We start from the raw sequence: 20,196 nt of genomic DNA, 5'->3' as shown, positions 1-20,196 counted from the left end.
TTTTTTTTTTTTTCCAGTACTGAGGATTGAGGCCAGGGCCTTCACATAGAACTACATCCCCAGCCCTCTTTTGTATTTTTATTTTGAGACAAGGTCTCACTAAATTACCTAGGCTGGACTCAAACTTGTGATCCCATTGCCTCAGCCTTACAGGGTGCTGGGATTATGGAACAGCTCAGCATCCTGACTGTAGTGGTTACAGAATCTACATCTGTGATAAAATTGTATAAAACTACGCACATATATCCCACAAGTGCCAGTCTCTAGGTTTCAATAACACATTATAGTTACCCAAGATGTAATGTAAGGGGAAACTAAGTGAAGAGGGCACAGGACCTCTCTGTATTATCTTTGCAACTTACAATGACTCCGTAATTACTCCAAATGTAAAAGTTTTTAAAGAAAATTATTAAAAAATTTTAAATAAAACACCTGTAACTGGATCAATGAACATATCACTCAGTTCATCCCGTCGCGTCTAACCTCGGAGGACGAAGTAAGCACCATAGGCAATGCGTGCCACAGTATGCAGGGCTGGGAGTGGTGCTGAACGCTCTGTTAGGGCCTGGAAAACCAGTCGACTCTGTACCCTGGCCAGACCTTGCACTGGACAGACGGCACGTCCTCTGCATTTAAGAAGGAGCACAGTGTGGCTACTGGGTCGTTTCGCTAAAATCAAGTGTGATATTTCTTGGAAAGAAATATCAGGATTGCCTCTTGGGACTCAAGCAGTTCTTTCCTGGGAGGACCCATCTGCCCCAAATTGGTGAGCAATGACCCAGGGGAAATCTGCCCCCCTCCCCAAAGTTGGGAAGAGTGAGAGGGACGCCCTGCTCTTGTACGAACACTAAACCTCAGCGGCCAGGCTGTCACAGAAAAACAAGTGAGCTGATAGACCTGAGTGACTTCCCACTGTCCTTCTCAGGAGAGGGCTGCTTCCGACCCTGGCTCGGTGCCACGGCCCCAAGGCCTAGCCCCTGGGCAGCTTGCCTGGGCTTCCCAGAAACTTCCAAGAAACTCTCACAACACGCTAACCCATCCTTCCAGCGGGAAAGAAATCAAACCTACACCTTCAAGTTTTTCTTAAATTTGTTTTTCAGTAACAGGAGTAAGAAATGGTCAGAGACATCGAGACAAGTAGAAAATGGAGTTACTGTTAATATACTGGCACACACTCTTTTATATACTCATTCAACAATATTTATATACTTATTTACATATTTATAAGACAGGTACCTGAGACACAAAAAGATTAGTTTCAGTCCTGTGTTTATCATCTGACATGAAAGATATGATTATGTACATAGAAGGCCTAAAGGAAACACTATTAACAATGAAGAGTTAATTTAAAATTGCTAAATGTCCTGAATTCATGTTTGTTAGAAACAAGCTAGTGATGTGTACAGAAACCTATGGAACTCTTATTTATAGTAGCTAAATAAGTAGTTACAAAATATAGAAACAGTTCCCATTCACAATAGTATCCATATGTAAAAACATTTTGGAAATATTTTAATGAGAAAATTGTGTAATCCACATAATTATTGAGAGATATAAAGGAGGCTTGGATAAACAGCAAGACATAACTGACACAGTGTGAAAAATTAAATATTATAAAAAAGGCAAGCATTCCAAAGTTTATAAACTTACTACAATGACAATAAAAATCCTGTAAGTTTTTTTTTTTGAACTTGGCAGTAATTTTCTGGATTTCATCAGTAATAACAAAAAGTAAAACAAAACAAAACAAAAAAAAACCCAGAATGTTTTTTTTCATTTCTTAAACTAATTTTCTGAATTTTTATTTTTGTCATGCACTCAGCTCCTAGCCCCACCAATAAGCTTCTGCCCTCCTGAATTTTTATTTTTGTAACAAATTAAATTGGTGAAAGAAAATCTGGAAGATCATTAAAGGGCAGACTACCCCCAAATGAAACCTAATACTATATATTGTGAGAGACAGGTTAATAAACACTAAAGGAAGGAAGAAAGGAAACAAGGAAGGAAAATTATTCAATAAGCAGCTTTAGAGTAACTATCATAGTCAACAACCGGACAATGCTAAGATTAACTTTACAAGATTAATTTTATCTTAATACTTAAAACTTTAAAGACAAACACAGAAACTGAAATAGCTAAAATTACACATTCATGAAACTTCTAAAGAAGTTAAAAATTATCTAAACTTACAGGTTACAGAAAAATCAAGAAGGAAATGAGATTTGAATATATAAATTGAAACCTTCATCTAGTTTTAGAAAGGCCTCACCTATAAACTAAAATAGAAAAGCAAATAAGAAAATGGAAAAAAATACTTAAATGGAACAATAAAGTATTTCATTAAATTTTAACGTAAGGCTGATAGAACTTGTAAATTGGATGTGGGGGTACCGACGCATAATTCCAGTGCTGTAGGAGACTGGAGCAGGAGGATCATAAATTTCCCAGCCTAGGCAACTTTTAGTGAGACTGTCTCAAAATAAAAAATAAAAAAGGATGGGAGACATAACTGACTGTGAAAGCCCTGGATTCAATTCCCAGCACCACAAAAAATAAAATAAAATAATATAATAAATATTTTAGGCAGGACAAGGGTATAACCAGACTAGTCACATATTCTGAATAGTCTGCTAAAAATAAAAATGGATTAACAAAGAGTAGGTACATTTAAAACTTTGATATAAGTCAGGGTGGTGGCATATTCAGATATTCCTAGCATTCAAGAGGCTGAAGCAGGAGGACCTTAGGTTTGAGGCCAGTGTGAGCTACACAGCAAGTCTGAGGTCAGTCTGGACTAGGCAGCAAGAACTAAAGTCTCAATAAATAAAAATAAATAAATTCATGAATTTTTGATATAGATACCAACCTGGCCTGACAAAAGTTGCACTATGTACTTTTCCACCTACACTGCAGCACATGAGAGAATCTTCTGCCTGTGGCCATATCACCCTGAAAGGCCCTGTCTCATCTAATCTTGGAAGTTCATCAGGACTGGGTCTGATTAGTACTTGTACTTGCATGGGAGAATCTACTCTGATAGTCTCATAAACAGTCTTATTAAAATTAATTTTTGTACATGTGACAAGCAAAGAAAAAAATTTCTCGTTTTTAAAAGACAAGAGGGTCTTTACTATGCTGCTTGGGCAATCCTCCTGCCTCAGCCACCTGAGCAGCTAGGACCTGGAGGGGTATGCCATCTGCCAGGTTTTAGTGCTTCGTCTGTTTTGTGGTGGTGTTGAGGATGGAACCCAGGGTCACCTACATGGTAAGCAAGCACTCTACCACTAAACTACATCCTAGCCTGCATTTCTTGCTTTCATGTATATTTTTCTAAGAAAGTTAACCATTTTTATTGACCAGCATGTCTATTTTATTTCAATAAATTAATTTCATTTTTTGCTCATTTTCTGCATTGCTAATCCTTTTTTACCTGATTTTTTTTTTTTTTTTTTTTTTTTTTTTTTGTGCCAGGGATCAAACTCACGACCTGGCGTTTGCCAAGCAGACACTCACGCAGCTGAGCTAAACCCCCGGCCCTTAGGTACTCTTTTGTATATTACCATTTAGTCTTCCAACGTGTGTTATGAAGACATCACAGTTTTTTGTTTGTTTGTTTTTGTCTTTTTGAGGCAGGGTCTCTCTGTGCAGTTCAGGCCAGCCTTGAGCTCACTTTGTAGTCTAGGCTGGCCTCGAACTCACAAGGATCTTCCTGCCTCAGCCTACTGAGTGCTGGGATTACAGACATGAGCCACCACGCCTGGCTGATATCACGGTTTTAATCAGATTTAGAGTTTCAAATGTGTACCCTAGGTTCCTCAACTTTCATAAAATTAAATGCAGTGCCTCCAAAATGAATGTGATGGTGATATACTCAATGTCAATATAACAAAACAAAGTATCCAGGTGTTAGACAACTGCAAATGGTAATCAGCCCTACTGCATATAATGTGGCACTGGCTGCTGCTGGAATGTGCAGAGCCAGCAGAGCAGCATTCTTAAGGAATGAACCCCAGACAACACTCTTCTGTTGTACTCACTGGCACCCTCCTCACAGAACAACTCTAATCAGAGCGTGCCACTCACCAGGCTACCAGCTCAAAGTCACACACAAAATAATCTGGCGGCTCCAGCCTGCTTTCTCCCTTCAAAGCCTCTTTTGCAGATTCCCCAAATGGTCAACTTATTCCCTAAGTATCTAACCCAAACTTATTCCTCTCAATACCACCTAGTGTAACAACACACCAACATATGAAGCAGTCTTTACCATGAAAGCTTGTTGTTTTGAGTTGCTTTTTTTCAGTTACATCTCAGTTATAGTTTTGCTGCAGCCAGTTCACCCTTCACTATGTGCTAGGGCTCAGCAGTGTCACACGCTCACACCCACACACCCACAGAGTGAAGAGCAATACAAAGGCAACTGCTTGAATTGAAAGTGAATTTACTCACATTCATTTGAGGGCAGAACCAAATAAATATTTTATTATGTTTTGAGCTTCTGAAAAGGGCCTTGTAGCTAAAACCTAAGATACATATGTAAAATTACTTTCTACTAAACTGGACCAGAAAATGTACTACCATTAAATTAAAGACTATCACTAAATTAAAATCTGTATTACTTATAATCATCAGAATACTCATTACTAGACATAAAAAACTAAGTTCCATAAATTATTTGAGAAACTGAACCTAAAAATGGCAATACAGATGATATAATCAAGATAAAAACTGCACGATCTATAAGACACTTGAAATTTGAGTTACTGGTTCAGAAAATTTTCTATTAAATAGATTCATAAGATGACATAACTCATTCCATAAACTGCAAGCTTAAACAAAATATAATTTTCCTTAAATGCTAGTCAGAAAATAGTTGCTGAGGGCCAAGGATACAGGTCAGCAGCACAAGTGCCTGCCTGGCAAGCATGAAGCCCTGAGTTTGATTCCCAGTAACCAAAAAAGAAAGAAAGAAAGTGAACTGCTGGACATGGTGGCGTATACCTGTATTCCCAGCACTTGGGAGGCTGAAGCAACAGGACTACTGTGAGTTCCAAGCCAGTCTGGGTTACAAAGTTAGTGTGAGGCCAGCCTGAACTGCATAATGAAACCCTGTTGCAAGAGACCAAAAAAAATTCAAAATGATAATGAAAATATAAGCCAATTAAACTGCAGAAACTATCAAAAGCAATCCATCTGTTCTGAGCTGACTCATGTTCCCCTCCTGCCCCACAAGGGTAGTTTAGAATCATGTTCTCCCCCTGCCCCACAAGGGTAGTTTAGAATCATGTTCTCCCCATGCCCCACAAAGGTAATCCCATTATCTGCAAATAGGATCATATATCTAAATAAGGTTTTGGGGATAAAGAACTCCACGTCCAATGACCAGTGTCCTACTAGGAGGGCCACAGGAAGCATGCAGTACAACATACAGGGATGGCCAGGGGCTCACAGGAACTGACACTGGACTGTAACCAAGGGACCCCAAATGCCAGCTACCCCCTCACTAGTGTCTTCACACAGAGGCTCTGCAGAAACCTCAGCCTGTAGAAGTACAAAAGAGCACCCTTCTGAAAAGAAAAGAAAAGAAAAGAAAAGAAAAAGAAAGAAAGAAAAAGAATAAAAGGGCTAGGGATTTAGTTCAGTGGTACAAGTGCCTGCGTGGCAAGCACAAGGTTGTGAGCTTGATTCCTGGTTAAACAAAACAAAACAAAAAAATGCCCTTCTGAAATCTTGAGCCATATAGTTTACAGTAATTTGTTATGGCAACCCTAGAAAAATAATATACCATCCACTAAGAATTGTAAATTCTATAAACAGTTAAAAGAAACAAATTTTCCACCATTTGACATAACGCTATGGATTCAGAGCATGGCTTATTCTTCATGAATAGGGCCATCACATACCATATACACATGAGGTCAGAGTCCTGGTTTATGCTGTGGTCCAGCCATGAAAGCACCCCTGGGATTCTCAAAGGCGGCTTCTATTGCTAATGAACAGACAACACTCATGAACATGCCTGCGAACATGCCTGCATGCTCTCTGCCCTCCTTCAAGCCCCAGTCTGTAGATAACATGGAAACACCTGTGTTTCCTGTTGACAGAACACATCCTCTCCAGTTCCCACAGTGCTCACAAACATCTCCTGTCATGCTCGAGGTCTATGATAGTGCATGGCCTCCATGTCCACTCCATGTTCAGGAGCACTCGGCACAAAGCTAGGAAGAGCGGGCACTCAAGAGATGGTTCCTGAGTTCCCTAAAGGGTTAATTTAGAACACTGGCAAATCAAATGTGGAGACAAAGTTTTCTTTCCTTCTACCTCTAATCCACTCACAGGGCTCAGGGAAGGTAGCAGTGGACTGGGGTGCACTCAGTGCACCCCCTCTGCCTAGTACACTTGAGGCTCTGGGTTCGATCCCCAGTACTACAAAGCAAAAAACAAAATAGCTATGCGAAGATTCCCTTCTCCTGACTTCATTTCTAGTAGGAGACTCACTTTTCCAAAAGGACAGAGGAGCTGTGCCAGACCAATGTGTCTGCTGAGACCCAGGAAAGCCAGACACATTTTAAAAATCAATGTTCAAAGGCATCACAGAGCCACAGAAGCAAGCACCATTAAAAGCGTCTAGAATAGCCTGGAAAAAGAGGAACCGTAGAGAAATTACATGACACTGTTGCAGCCACTTTTTCCCAAGTACATTTGCTGATACAAGGGCAAAAGACTAAGAACCTGGACTCTGCTGAAGAAGAAGAACTATGAAAGTTTTTGGAAGAAATGAAAATCGAGACTTTAGGACCCCAGGTAAAGAGGCATGGATTAAGAGGCCCATCACAACGCTGGTTTTCACCTGAAGGCATTTATCCAATCTCTGCAGCTGTGCAGGGAGGGTTTCATGACAAATCTAAAGATCAAGCAGTAACATTTTAAGGACAGCATAAAATGAAGCAGGTAGGAGCCCCTATGAGCCCACCAGACTGAGTGCTTGGACCTGTGCTTGCTAAGAGTAAGGCAAGTGAAGGGGAAACAGGGCCTGATCAAACCGGCGACATGCCCTCACCCATGCAGCGCAGCCCCGGACAGTACTGGGTGACTGGTCCCACTGTACCTAACAAGCCAAGGAACGGCACTTGCCTCTCTGAAAAAGACCTGCATCATGCCGTCTGGCATTCAGAAAGATGCTTAGGGGCTAGAGGCCACACCCTGAGTAACTTATCAAGACCCCATTTTAAAATTAAACAAAAGACTGGCACATACCTGAATGGCAGAGCACTTGGAGGGAGGAAGAACACAGGAGAGCAAGAGAGTGAGAGAGTGAGAGGAAAAAAAAAAACTTGGGTTGGGGATGAAGAGCTCAGTGGTCGAGCCTTTGCCTAGAATGAGACCTTGGGTTTGAGCCCCAGGTTTGTACAGAAAAAAAACTAACAAGGGCCAGGGATTTGGCTCAGTGGTTGTAAGTGTCTGCCTGGCAACCAAAAAAAAAAAAAAAAAAAAAAACTTAAAAACAGAAAAAAAAAAACCTGACAGACAAGCCATTTATAGCAACAATTATATTAAAAGCAAGTGAACTAGATATTCTAATTTAATTCTGAAAATGCCAGACTAAAAGAAAAAAACCAAAACTAAATTCAACTTCACAATGCTTTCTAGGACAAAGAAGGTTTGAAAGTTTAAGAATGGAAGACCTACTATAGGCAACATTTATCAAAAGAAAGCTACACTCTCATCATACAAAGTAGACTTCCAGGCAAAAAGCACACCCAGAGGTTAAAGGCAACAGAGAGAGAGAGAGTAAAGGTAGCAGAGTTAATCCACCAGGAAGATATAAAAATTCTAATGTGTTGTCAGGCATGGTGGAGCACACTTATAATCCCAGCACTCAGGGAGACTGAGGCAGAAGGAGCATCACAAATTTGAGCCAGACTGGGTTACACCTAGTTTAAGGTCATTGTGAACTACATAGCAAGACCGCGTCTCAGAAAACAAAAATTTAATGTGAGCCAAATGGCTAGAAATTACCCATCACTGGGCACTAAGAATTGTTTTATCAATAGCCTGTGGCGCCCTGAGATTCAAGGAAGAAGTACACAATACCACAAAGTACAAATACTGGACTGCTATGACATGCTATGAAAGTCACAGACAGTATTTACCTTACAGTGAGTTCTGGAATGCATACAGAAAATAGTTTGGGAGCTGCCAGAGCATTTGCCTAGCACATGCCAGATCCTGGGTTCCAACCCCAAAACAAAACTCAAATACTGCACAGGTAAAGCAGTCACTAAAGAATATAACTGCAGTCACTGCACCCCACCTAGCCATGTGGCAGAGGTGCCACTACCACCATTCTGGGCTGGGTTTGAGGCTGCTACTGTTCAGACCTGAAATCCAACCTGCTGATTAATTTCTGTGTCAGACTCTGAGAGCTTTAATTTTAAAACTAAACATTTCTCAGGCAAGGTTTTATGTGTACACGCACGTACATGTATAAAATATTAACATATATTATGTATTTATAGTATATAGAATAATACTTGAGAAATATGTATTTGTTAACCTAAGTAATGAAAAGGCAAAACCTCTTCTGTAAGGAAAGACCCTATATCCCACAAGTGAGTAATAAAAAGTGATGGCACATGCTGGTAATCCCAGCATCCCAGAGGCTGAGGTAGGAAAATTACAAGTTTGAGTCCAGTGAAACAGAGACTGGGTGAGACATTATCTTTAAAAATAAGAAAGACTGGGGCTGTAGCTCTGAGGCTCAACGTTCAATCCTCAGCACTACTACCATCCAAAAAAAAAAAAAAGTGTAACATAAAATCTCTCTAGAATCTGGTCCCAAATACATGCAAGGACCAGTGGGCTCTTAGGAGAAAGCGGTATCTGCTTAATATAGCCAATGTCTAAAGGCCTTCAATGTGCAATTTCAGTACTGTTTCTGCTGTAATTCCTGGACTAAGTAATATCATGACCAGGTTTTGCAGAAGCATCAGCAGTTAGCACATGGATATGAAACCACTTTGTCATCTGATTATTTCTGATAAAATAATAAATAATAGTATAAAGAGGTATCCATTCATGACTATACATTTAAAACCCTAGATAAAACCCATAGACTTAGCCAGGTGTTGGGGGTACATGTCTGTAATCACAGTACTCTGGAGGCCAAGAGAGGAGGATCGCCAGAAATTCAAGGCCAGCCTGGCTACACAGTGAGTTCAAGGCCAGCCTGAACTACACAGTGAAACTCTGTTTCACACACACATACAAACAACAAAATACACACTTATCATACCAGAACCCCAAATGAAATGGCTGACAAATTTACACAAATAAAAATATAATCCAATTTGCTAAATAGGAGCCAAGCATTTTTTTCATGAAATACTGACCATGATGAATTTTTTAAAGGGCTGCTGGGATTCAAAACAGGAGCACTGCGTATGCTACATCCCCAGCGTCTAGAATGAATTTTAGTCAATCTATTCCATTTGCCTAATAATATTCTATGTAAAGCTTTGGGCCAGGTGTGGTGGCGCATACCTGTGATCCCAGCACTTTCAAGGCTGAGGCAGGAGGACCACTGTGAGTTTGAAGCCAGCCTGGGCTATAAAGTGAGTTCAAGGCCAGCCTGAACTGCATAATGAAACCCTATCTCAAAAGATAAAAATAAATAAATAAAACAAAGCTTTGGTCACTAGCCCAACTCCTTTTTCAGGAATGCATTTAATACACAATGTCAAAGTTCTGTGGAAATGCAATTAAGGAACACAACATTACCTAACTATATTTAAGCAAGGTCAGCCCTGCCCACTGTTTACCAGGAAGGATGAACAACTGTCTCTATTAGCACATGGCCCACGCTACAATGAATAAATGTGACCTATAATTAATTACTTGAAAGAGCAACTCTTTAGTTTGAGCAAAATATGGATATAGTAACATACTGGACATTTCATCTATAATGAATAGACCTGGTCCCATCTTAAAAATGAATTACAGGGGCTGGGGATTTAGCTCAGCGGCGTAAGTACCTGCCTTGCAAGCAGGCGGTCATGAGTTCAATCCCTGCTACCGACAAAAATGAAAAAAAAAAAAATTAATTATAGAGATGGGCGTAGTGGTACATGCCTCTAATCCTCCTAGCACTTGGGAGGCTGAGGCAAGATCGTGAGTTCGAGGCTAGCCTGGGCTACAAAGTGAGCCTAAGTCCAACCTGAACTGTATAGTGAGACCTGTCTCAAAAAGACCAAAAAAAAAAAAAAGAATTGTACTGCTGGGCTTCTCAAGATTCCAAATCCTTGCTTCTGGAAGGTCTGCTGTCTGTACCCCTCAGCCCATCTGTGCGTGGAGGTGATACAGCTTTCATTCAGAGGAATCCCGGGCGCCTCTTCCATGTTCACACACCCCATGATAAACATGCCTGCTAAAGCATATGGCTCTGTGACCAGACAGCAACACGAAAGAGAGACACGTAAAGGACTTGTCAGAAAACACCAACTCCAACTGCTGATAAATTCAATACAGAAGCTCCAATGAGAAACAAAATATTTATATGGATGGTACAGCAGTTGGAAGAGTGCTCAAGCCACCTAATCTAAAACAGATCTTTTCTTTTAAACACACTGAACATCTAAATGCTTGGATTGGGTCATTTTGCCACACAAAATTGCTGATACTGAATTATGTTCTCATGTTATGTCACCAACCTGTATAACGAGGCAAGGCAGAGTTTACGAAAATAGCCTGGTCTTTTGAAGTGGGTGCTGTGTTCTTAAAGTTGTAGCTAAGGAATGTCTCCCGACAGGAGTCTGGGAACTCAGAAGAGGAACTGGCAACTTTTCCCTGAGGATCACTGAACCATGTAAATGATTACATTTCTCTCTGAACTATTAAAAAGCAAAGCCAAATCCATGGCCCTCTTACAAATACTTAAACTTCAGTCCCCGTACTTTGTGTACAGACTCATCCTCACTTCTGCCTTCATTTCCCCCAGTCCTGAACTTACCACCCACTTATCTCTGTATGTCACCCTCGTGCTTATCTTTGTAAGCCATTATGAACAAGATGTGGTACAAGTAATATGCTCCACTTGAAAAAAATTATGGCCTAATAAGACTTTGTGTTCATTAATAAACATTTTATAGGTTCCATTTTTGAAGGTATTTTTAAAATGTGCTCCAAAGTGCTTCCAAAAAAAAAACTTTTTAGCCAATATTTTTTTAAAATTCTCCAACAATGACATATTATTTACGAACTACAAAAACAAAACTTTCATTTTTTTATGTTTGCAAGCACACAGAAAACTATAAATATGTCCTTATATAAATATCCCCAAAAGTCATTTTTAATTTTAAAATACAAACCAAGTCACCATGAATGCAATTGTAACTGCACATTTATAATGAACAGGAATTGAACAGACTGGCTTCCAAAGCAGTTCACGGAATTTTTGTATGCTCCTTCTATTATCCTGTGTGTGGCACAATGCTAACACTATTCCTGAAGGTACAACAGCACAAAATCTGGACTCCTGCTTCAGGAACGGTAAGCAAACGCCTTCCTGTCATTTGGGGCAAAAACAAACTCAAGACTCAGGGACAGGGAAGTAGCTCAGTGCTGACACAATTCAGCAGCACAAAGCAAGACCTTGAGTTTGAACTCTGGTACCAAAAGGAAATAAATAAACAAATACAGCCTTGTCTTAAAGAAAGCACTCTAGAAACTTCATACAAACATCAAACAAATAAAAGTGTAGTTAAATAATCTTTACTGAGATAAAAGAGAAGTCAACTGCTGTTTCCCATGTTTAACAATTCATGGCATTTCAGCCATATGAAATAACATGCATAATGCCTCTACAGTGCTGTCTGACAAAAATGAGCACATAGAGAAGACTTTCAATGTGCCTCTACATACTGTGAAACCCCACCTTTTACTGTGATAACTTTATCAATGGGTTAAGAAGCCACTTTGTAGCATTTCTATTATGGGTCAGGTGTTAAGTTACACAGGAATCTCCTTCTTTGCTAGAGATGCTTGCATCACAGTCAATGAACACCATGTGACACCCAGCAATAAAGGCACATACCAGTAACCCCAGCACTCTGAGGCTGAGGCAGGAAGATCACAAATTCAAGCCCAATCTGGGCAACTTAACCACATCCTGTCTCGAAAGAAAAACTAAAGGGCTGAGAGTATAACTCAGTGTAAAGGTACTGGGTTCAGTCCTCAGTACCACCCAACAAAGTGGCAAAAATTAAACTTACAATTAAGACTGAAATTCTACATCTCTAACTAAACATTGACACAAGTAAATGAAATAGGATCTTAGTTCTTTATATTGCTAGCAAATTTTTTCATTGAAAATTAACGCCTGAATCAAAGAAATACATTAATTATTCTCAAGTTGACAGGTACTTGAACACCTGAGAATGCCAGAATTAGATTGAGACTAAAAGATAGAAAAGCAGAAATTTTGTCCATAGAGGTTTACAGATGAGCTAGGCAGACACCTTTACACAAAGAAATAATTAGCAAATGAGTACTCAATTCAAAAATTTAATGAACAGAAAATATTAAAATATAAGAAGGCACCTTTACACAAAGAAATAACTAGCAAATGAGTACTCAATTCAAAAATTTAATGAACAGAAAATATTAAAATATAAGATAATCCATAATAAAACGCTAATATTGGGTTCTATCCTTATCAGCCACACAGCATCCTGACCATGGAAGCTACCTAGTTTCACTGCAGTTGGGCTTGATGGCACAAGCCCCTAATTCCAGCACTCCAGAGGCTTAGGAAAGAGGTTGGCAAGTTCAAAGTCAGTCTGGGCTGTATAATGAGTTCAAGGCTACCCAGGACTGTGTAGCCAGACCCTGTCTCAAACAACTAGTAAGTAAACAAATAATTTCATTTAAAACATAACGTAACCTTGCTTAAAATCTTTTCCTGATTCTGTCACCAAGACAGCAAAGTCTAAGGTCCTGCATCTCTGTCTTGTACAGGAGTTCTTTCTTACAGTCTCACCTTCTTCCAAAATCCCCTCACGCCTTGGGTTACTCTGAATGTTACTCATTCTTCAAAACCCTTCCAGAAAATATTCCTCCATCCCTTTTCCTCACTCCACACCCAAAAGGAAGGCGGTAGTGTCCCAAGGCTCAAGCCCTATCAAAGCACATGGAGCTTATCACGTTTATAAGAACCTCTACTATCTGCTTTCCTGAACTGGCTATCTTCTAGAAAGCAGAAATACGACTGTCTCCAAGGTCAGTAAACATCTGAACTTTTCCTAACCCTCTGCATGCCTAACAATCAGTAACTCTTAAAAGTCTGAAGGAGGCTGGTGTAGCTCAGGGGTAGAAAGCTTGCCTAGCAAGCATCAGGCTTAGAGTCACATTAAATAGATGGTGCAATATAATCGAATCTGCTTGAAATTCCAACAAACTTTTTTTGGCACGGTCTTCATCAGGTCTTTTTTTAAAGTAGTTTTAAGTTTACAGTGTAACACAAGTATTTCCAGATCTGTTAAAAAAGAAAATCCCTTAGCCAAAAACCTACTCCCTAAGGTGATTTCGCCAGGTGTAAACTCATCTCAGGCAAAAGGAGCCTGCCGCATCCCCTGACACCCTTCCTAACCGCAAAGACTGGTCACCGGCTCTGAGACACTGCCAGCTGTCCATGACCCGCTCTCCTGGGCGTCCGAGTTCTTCCTTTTCTCTACCCAACTTCCGCGATGGGCATTCCCTGGGCACTCTTCCAAGACGCTTCGGAAGCGCAGTCCCGGCCCCACACCTTCGCCTTCCATCACCGGGCCACGAACACCTTCCCTGCTCCGGGACGCTCCAGTCCCCCTGGAGAACGCGGAATGGAGAAGTCTGGGCGCCCCGCCACAGCCCCGCGCCTCCACCCTGACCCGATCTGGGGGCGTTCGCGGGGGGTCCGGGCGCACCGCGCCTGCCGACCCACAGGTGTCCCCGCGGACTCGGGACAGGGTGGAGAGGGGGGCTTCCGTGGGAAAGCCACGCTGAGCACAGACACGGCTCAGCGAGCTGGCGACGGCCCGGGCCCGGCCCGCGCGTGGGACCAGGGCGGCAGCGGCCCCAACGCGACGCGCCCCGTCAGGTGAACGGCGCCGACGGATGACCCAGCAGTCCCCGGCCAGCACGCCACCGCCCCGCACCTTGGATGAGACCCGCGCCCCCTCGGCCCCGGCCCGGGCGCTCCGAACCTCGCCCGCGGCTCCTCCGGCGTCGGGACAGCCGCTCTCCCCGCGCAGCGTCAGTGGGTATGGGCTCCGCGCGTCTCCACCCCGCCCTCGCCCCCGCCTCCCTCTCACGCCCCGCCCCCCGAGCCGCGAGGGCGCGCACGTGACGCGCACTGTCGTCACTTCCGGGGCGCGGGCGGAAGGTTGAGGAAACCACGGTGGAGTGAGGCTTGGTGCGGCGTGGTGCAGTGCTGGCTTGGGGCTGCCGCGTGGACTACGGTGGAGTTGAGGAAACGCAGGTGACCTCGAAATGAATGTTGAGGCTTTGACCTGGCGCGTTTGGAGCAAGGGAGAGGACGACATTCGGCAGCATTTTCCTAGCTCCTGCTTTCGGGATCCGACTTGATGTAGGCTGAGACGGCGCTGCCTCTCGGTGTTTCCAGCCACTGTAGGAGCACGGAATGGGAGGCAGAGGAGGGAGCGCCTGCGGCCGAGAGGAGCCACTGGGCCAGGAGGGGTTCCAGCTCCTAAAGGGTGAGGCAAAACTGTGACTCATCCTTTCGTGGACCTTAAAATTTGACATTAGGGGCTGGGGATTTAGCTCAGTGGCATAAGCACCAGCCTTACAAGCAGGCGGTCGTGAGTTCGATCCCCGGTACCGATTTAAAAAAAAAAAAAAATTTGACATTAAAGGACCTTAAAGTGATTTGGTTGGTGCAAATCTGTTTTGTACAAGGGAGTATAATTGAGAGTCCACGGTTAAATGTGTCATACTGTACGAAAGATCCGAGTCACAAAGGGAATTCAATTCTGATTCCCACTGGACGAATACTGGAAGCAACCCCTAAATACTGCCTCTCTCCTGGTTGCCATCAGTGGGATAAGGTGCAAGTACAATAGAGAAGAAAAAGAAGCTAGAAAAAAAAATACTGTGGTGCGTGCGGGAGGCAGACTTACATTGGAGTCTAGTTAAGCTAATCGTAGCCTCTGAGCTTAAGCAAGTTGTCTGATTTGTCACTCTTTGTTATTTGCAAATCGGGATTGATTCATTGCTTAGGTTATTTTTAAATATCTGTGTGTTAGACTGGGGTTACAACAATGTAAAATAAAAGTACCTGTATGATGAGTTTACATGTCCAGGGACAGACAGTTTTAGGTTTACAGTGTAAAATACACAAGTATTTCCAGATCTGTAAAAAAAAAAAAAAAACCCTTAGCCAAAAACCTACTCCCCAGATGATTTTGCCAGGTGTAAGCTCATCTCAGGAAAAAGGAAAGAGCCACTCATCAATAAATTTACGTACTTCAGAGGAAGATCATTGCTTTCAAGGAGGCTAGTGCAACCAAAGAATTTGAGGTTTGAGAGTAGACAGGAAAGGCTTCACTGAGGTACATGAATAAAGGATGAAGGAGCCAGGTTTGCTGCTATACAAATCCAGTTCTAGGCACAGCCGGAAGTGGAAAGGCGCTTCCCACCTAAGTGGCTCTACAATGAATTGGGTGGAAGTAGATGATTTCAAAAGGTAGGAGGCTAGGGTTGGGGAGCGCTAGGTTGTGAGTTGATCCTTGGTACAAAAAAAAAGCTGGTAGGTTAAACCCAAAGTCAGTGTGGGAAGAAACTCACCAGATAGGAGCTCTCACAAAGAGATAAGAATTTCCCACCTACTAGTAGTAGATAGTGTGTGGGGAGGGGGTGTTGTTTTGTTTTTGGTGATAAAATACTTGGGGTTGAATCCAAGCTCACACTTAGCTGTATCCCCAGCCCTTTGTAAATGTTTTATGAGAGAACCTTGCTCAGCTGCCCAAAATAGGCCCAAACTTGTAAGCTTCCTGCCTCAGCTTCCTAAGAGTGTTGGGACTAAGGAATATGCCTGATACCCCCCCCCCCAAAAAAAAGTGCCTCAATCCACCTGGTAGGTTCTTGGCTCTTGTCACAGAAAGGGGTTTTCAGGACATCTCAGTGAGACTTTATCATGCAGAGTAAGAGTATATATTTAAAATGAAAGCTCTTGGAGAGCTGTGCTGTGGCCTGGGATTTGATGATACATACATGTTCCTGGGGGCACCTTTAGTAATCTAAAACGTTTGCCTAAAAACATTCTTTGAACCGCTTAAATCTTTTTTCATCTTAAGGTCATGTTGCTGCCCTTTACCCTATAATAGGGTAATTTATGGACTTGGTGTGTCTATAAGGCATTTAAGTGTGACAGGCATGGGGAAAAAAATCCTGGAAGTATAAACAACCCTATGGAGTAAAGTATGTAGTAAGACATACAGAACCTTGGATAACTTTGTTTCCTAAAGTTACTGTCTTCTTAAAAGTTTAAAATTATGATTTTCCTTGTGTCTTGCCTATTTATTTCTTTTGACTTAAAAGAATGTGGACACTGAAAAATCTGACTCCTTGGGGTCATTAATGGAATAATTATCACCCACATCTTTATTACTTTTTTTATTTTTTTCTTTTTTCTGGTACTAGGGATTGAACTCACAACCACCTGCCTGCAAGGCAGGTGCTTATGCCTCTGAGCTAAATCCCCAGCCCCTACTTTTTTTATTTTGAGGCAGGAGGTTACTGTGTAGTTCAAGCTAGCCCTGAACTCACTATTGTAGCCCCAACTAATTTCAAACTTGTGATGATCCTCCTGCCTCAGCCTCCCCAGTGCTGGCATTATAGCTGTGTTCAGCCACACCCAGTTCTTTATCCCATAATTTTAATGTTACTTATTGGTTTAGAGGGGAAATTTTTTAAATAATGCTGAGTATTTTTTTGTTTTAATCAGGAATGAAAACTTGTTCATAAGTTACCATCTTTACCTAAAATTCAGTTAAAATGTTAGTAGCAAAATGACTATTAATCTTGGTGTGTTTATGATTCTCCAATTTTATCAGTGTCTAAGTCTGCACATTTTCTCGTCTCATCTCTCTTCTGCCCTTGTCCTTGGGCTTCTCTTTTCCCCTCATACATTTTGTTTTGGCCTAAAACAGTGAGATGGAAGGAACAGGAGAAAGATTCTCCTTGGGGGATGATAAGTCAGGGTGAAAGGAGAATGTGTGGGCCATATCTTTCTCTGTGGGCTATTAAACAGCAGGAAAAAATAGTTTACAAAACTGTTTTCCAAGTCTAAATTTTACAAATGTATCATAAAGATTTTCCTTTGTAGATTCTGTCACCAGTCATGCTGCTGCTACGTTGAAGTTGTCAGCTCATCACCCTGCAACAGGGCTGTTGAATCAAACCTCAAAAGCAGTGACCTTTGAGCGTTATCCATGAGTGATCGCAAATGGAAAGCACCCACCCGGGGCCAGAGCTCCTGCACTGGCCTCAGCAGACCAGACTAAGAATCACAGTCACCCACACTAAAGGTCCATGTCACCAAATAGATGTTTTTTGACCTTCTGAGAAGTTGAGAGAGAAGTAGTGAAACTTCCCAAACAGGACAGATGCTGTTGACATAACAAATACTCTTCTGTGTTAGCCAGTATGTTTTACCCACTAACCTCAAGTAAACTGTTGTTAACCAACTGCTTGCTATTCTACTGTTGTTTCAGTCTGCCTTATAAAGAAAGTAACTTTCTTTAGCACTTTTTTGTCTGTAAAACTGATATAGTGGGGGAGCAAAGAGATGGCTGGCGAAGAAAAAGGGGAAGCCACCTTGGAGCCCACTTTTCAGGCTGGATCTACTTCTGAGTTACAGTTTAACCCAGGACCAGGATAACCTGGTCTAAAAAGAAAAAGCAGCTAACCCATTTATACACATTAAGTTTCTGGGCGTGGATCCTGTGGTCCTCAGCAAGCCTTGGCTGAGCCCAGCCCTGATTACCCCGTCCTGAGCTATGCAGTTTTGTGTCCCTTCCCCTGTGGCCTTTGGGCACCATGACAGTTCCTCCAAGGGCCACATAAGGTCAAAAACTACATCAGTGGAGAGGCAGTCAAGCCACTCACTGGCAAGAGTAAAATCAAGTCAATCCCTCAACCCTGTCTCAAACCCGGATACTTTTAATTAAAACCTTGGGGGGTGGGCAGGCATGGTGGCTCATGCCTGTAATCCCAGCACTCAGGAGGCTGAGGTGGGAGGATCCTTGCCAGTTCCAGACTAGCCTGGGCTACAAAGTGAGCTCAAGGCCAGCCTGAACTGCATAGCGAGACCCACTTTTGGGGCCTGGGGATTTAGCTCAGCAGCATAAGCACCTACCTTACAAGCCCATGGTCGTGCGTTCGATCTCTGGTACCAAAAAAAAAAAAAAAAATTAAAACCTTCAACACCAAACCTCCTGCTAAGCTGTGCTCCCCGTTCACCCTGTGGCCACCTCAGTACTTACATGGAGTATACTTTTACTTTACAACTCTGATCTTGCAGCTTCTTCTGGGAATCTGCCAGTTGTCAGATGTTTGTTTCATTATTGCTCTGTACAAAAAGCCAATGAAAATCTTTCTTGTTTTTTGTTTTTGTCTTTTTGAGATAGGGTCTGCTATGCAGTTCAGGCTGGCCTTGAGCTCACTTTGTAGCCGAGGCTGGTCTGGAACTCCCGATAATCCTCTGGGGTTACTGGCATTTTATTTTGTTTTTTTGAGACAAGGTCTTCTTATGAAGTTCAGGCTGGCCTTGAACCAACTGTGTCACCCAGGCTAACCTTGAACTCGCAGCAGTTCTGCTGCTTCAGCCTTCCAAGTGCTGGGATTACAGGTGTGTGCCACCATACTTGGCTGGAAAATATTTAAATGCATTGTAATTTTGTCTTGACACATGTGATACCATTTTGCTAAACAATAAGCAAAATGGATGTTTTAGGCCATAACACAGTAAGAAATAGCTACATTTCCTACAGTGAATCTGTCCTTTCCTCAGAAACATTTTGTGACTAATGCTTTCATATAATTGTGCTGTTTCTAGAAGACAATTCCAAAATTGGCTACCATAAATCTGACTTAAATAACAATGTTATTTTGGTTTGTTGGGTTTTGTATTTCTTTTGTTTTTGAGGCAGGGTCTTACTATGTAGTACAGCTGGCCTTGAACTCACTATGTAGCCCACAGTGGCCTCAAACTTCTATCAGTCCTCCTGCCTCAGCCTCCCAATGCTGGGATTATAGGCATGCATCACCATGCCCAGCAATACTGTATTATTTTGTTACCCAGGGTACTGGCTACTTGAACTTGCTGGATTTCTACCCACTTCCAATTTTATTAATCTTTGAGGACAAGATCTCAGAAGGACGAAAGTTCCTCTTCAGATTGGCTAGCCCAAATCAGTTGGATTTGATGGCTGCTAGGGTGCCTTCCAGAGTATCTCTAACTTCATTACAGTCTGATTTTCATGCTAAATGAAACACCACGAGCACCAAGGAGCAGTCACATTGAGAACTTCCTGCCTTTTGAGGAAAGGGCCTGGATCCCCCCCTCTTCTTGTTTGCCTATCCCCTGTCCTCGTTTCTGCCACTCTGTAACTTCTCTCCCTAAGTGAGCTGAGAAGTTGATGTGTGGGTGAGGCTCCTACCTCTGCACTGTTGGCTTTGAAGAAACCTGAGCATTGAAACAGGCATTTGGTTTTGCAACACAGAATGGGAAAATACCCTGATTTGGGGGCTGAGGGAACAATAAAGTATTGATAACAATTTCATAACACGTCCTGGTCATTCAAAGCACTCTGGCTTTTAATCTGAGTCAGGTAAGAAGTTATGGGAGAGTTCTGAGCGGAGGGCACTGCTTCAGTGTTGACAATCTTGACCACCACAAGCTAAGAGAGTAAGAAAAAAGTCACCCATGTCTCCTTGTTCTGCGTTTTACTCAGCTATGGGTAATACAAAGAAGAAACAACTCAAACATGAATATTTAGTTTGTAACATACTGGATGTGAAGTGATGGACCTGGATATAAGGGCCTGAGCCCTCGAAAAATAGTGAGACTCAACAGATTAGGGAGTCCTAGTGTTCATTAGTAGTCGGTGCAGTCATGAGAGTGAACAAAATCACCGAGGTGTGTGT

The 20,196-nt window shown here is 42.1% G+C and overlaps 1 protein-coding gene and 1 long non-coding RNA gene across 9 annotated transcripts in view; one reads left to right on the top strand and one right to left on the bottom strand.

Moving 5' to 3' along the window:
- The window catches only part of LOC100733670 (BTB/POZ domain-containing protein KCTD7), a 96,441-nt gene that overhangs the window by 52,197 nt on the left and 24,048 nt on the right, over positions 1-20,196 (bottom strand). The window contains exon 1 of one of the 8 annotated variants that reach the window (XM_005001943.4): positions 14,235-14,343. The exons of 4 other annotated variants lie outside the window; for them this stretch is intronic. The gene's annotated coding sequence lies outside the window, so the exon portion shown is untranslated. Of the gene's footprint in view, positions 1-14,186; positions 14,344-20,196 lie in introns of those variants that run through there. 3 more of the 8 variants (XM_013148260.3, XM_005001944.4, XM_013148261.3) reach the window with 3 other exon arrangements.
- On the top strand, positions 14,487-17,795 carry LOC106026757 (uncharacterized). Its single transcript, XR_001200344.3, has 2 exons — positions 14,487-14,744; positions 17,375-17,795. It is a non-coding gene; the product is annotated as an uncharacterized LOC106026757 (long non-coding RNA).

The sequence above is a fragment of the Cavia porcellus genome, unplaced genomic scaffold (genome assembly GCF_034190915.1).
Source record: "Cavia porcellus strain 051 isolate PalLab524CR breed Dunkin Hartley unplaced genomic scaffold, mCavPor4.1 scaffold_23, whole genome shotgun sequence".
Taxonomy (NCBI): domain Eukaryota; kingdom Metazoa; phylum Chordata; class Mammalia; order Rodentia; family Caviidae; genus Cavia; species Cavia porcellus.
The sequence above is the reverse complement of the archived record's forward strand: the minus strand, read 5'-3'. Positions and strand labels throughout refer to the sequence as shown.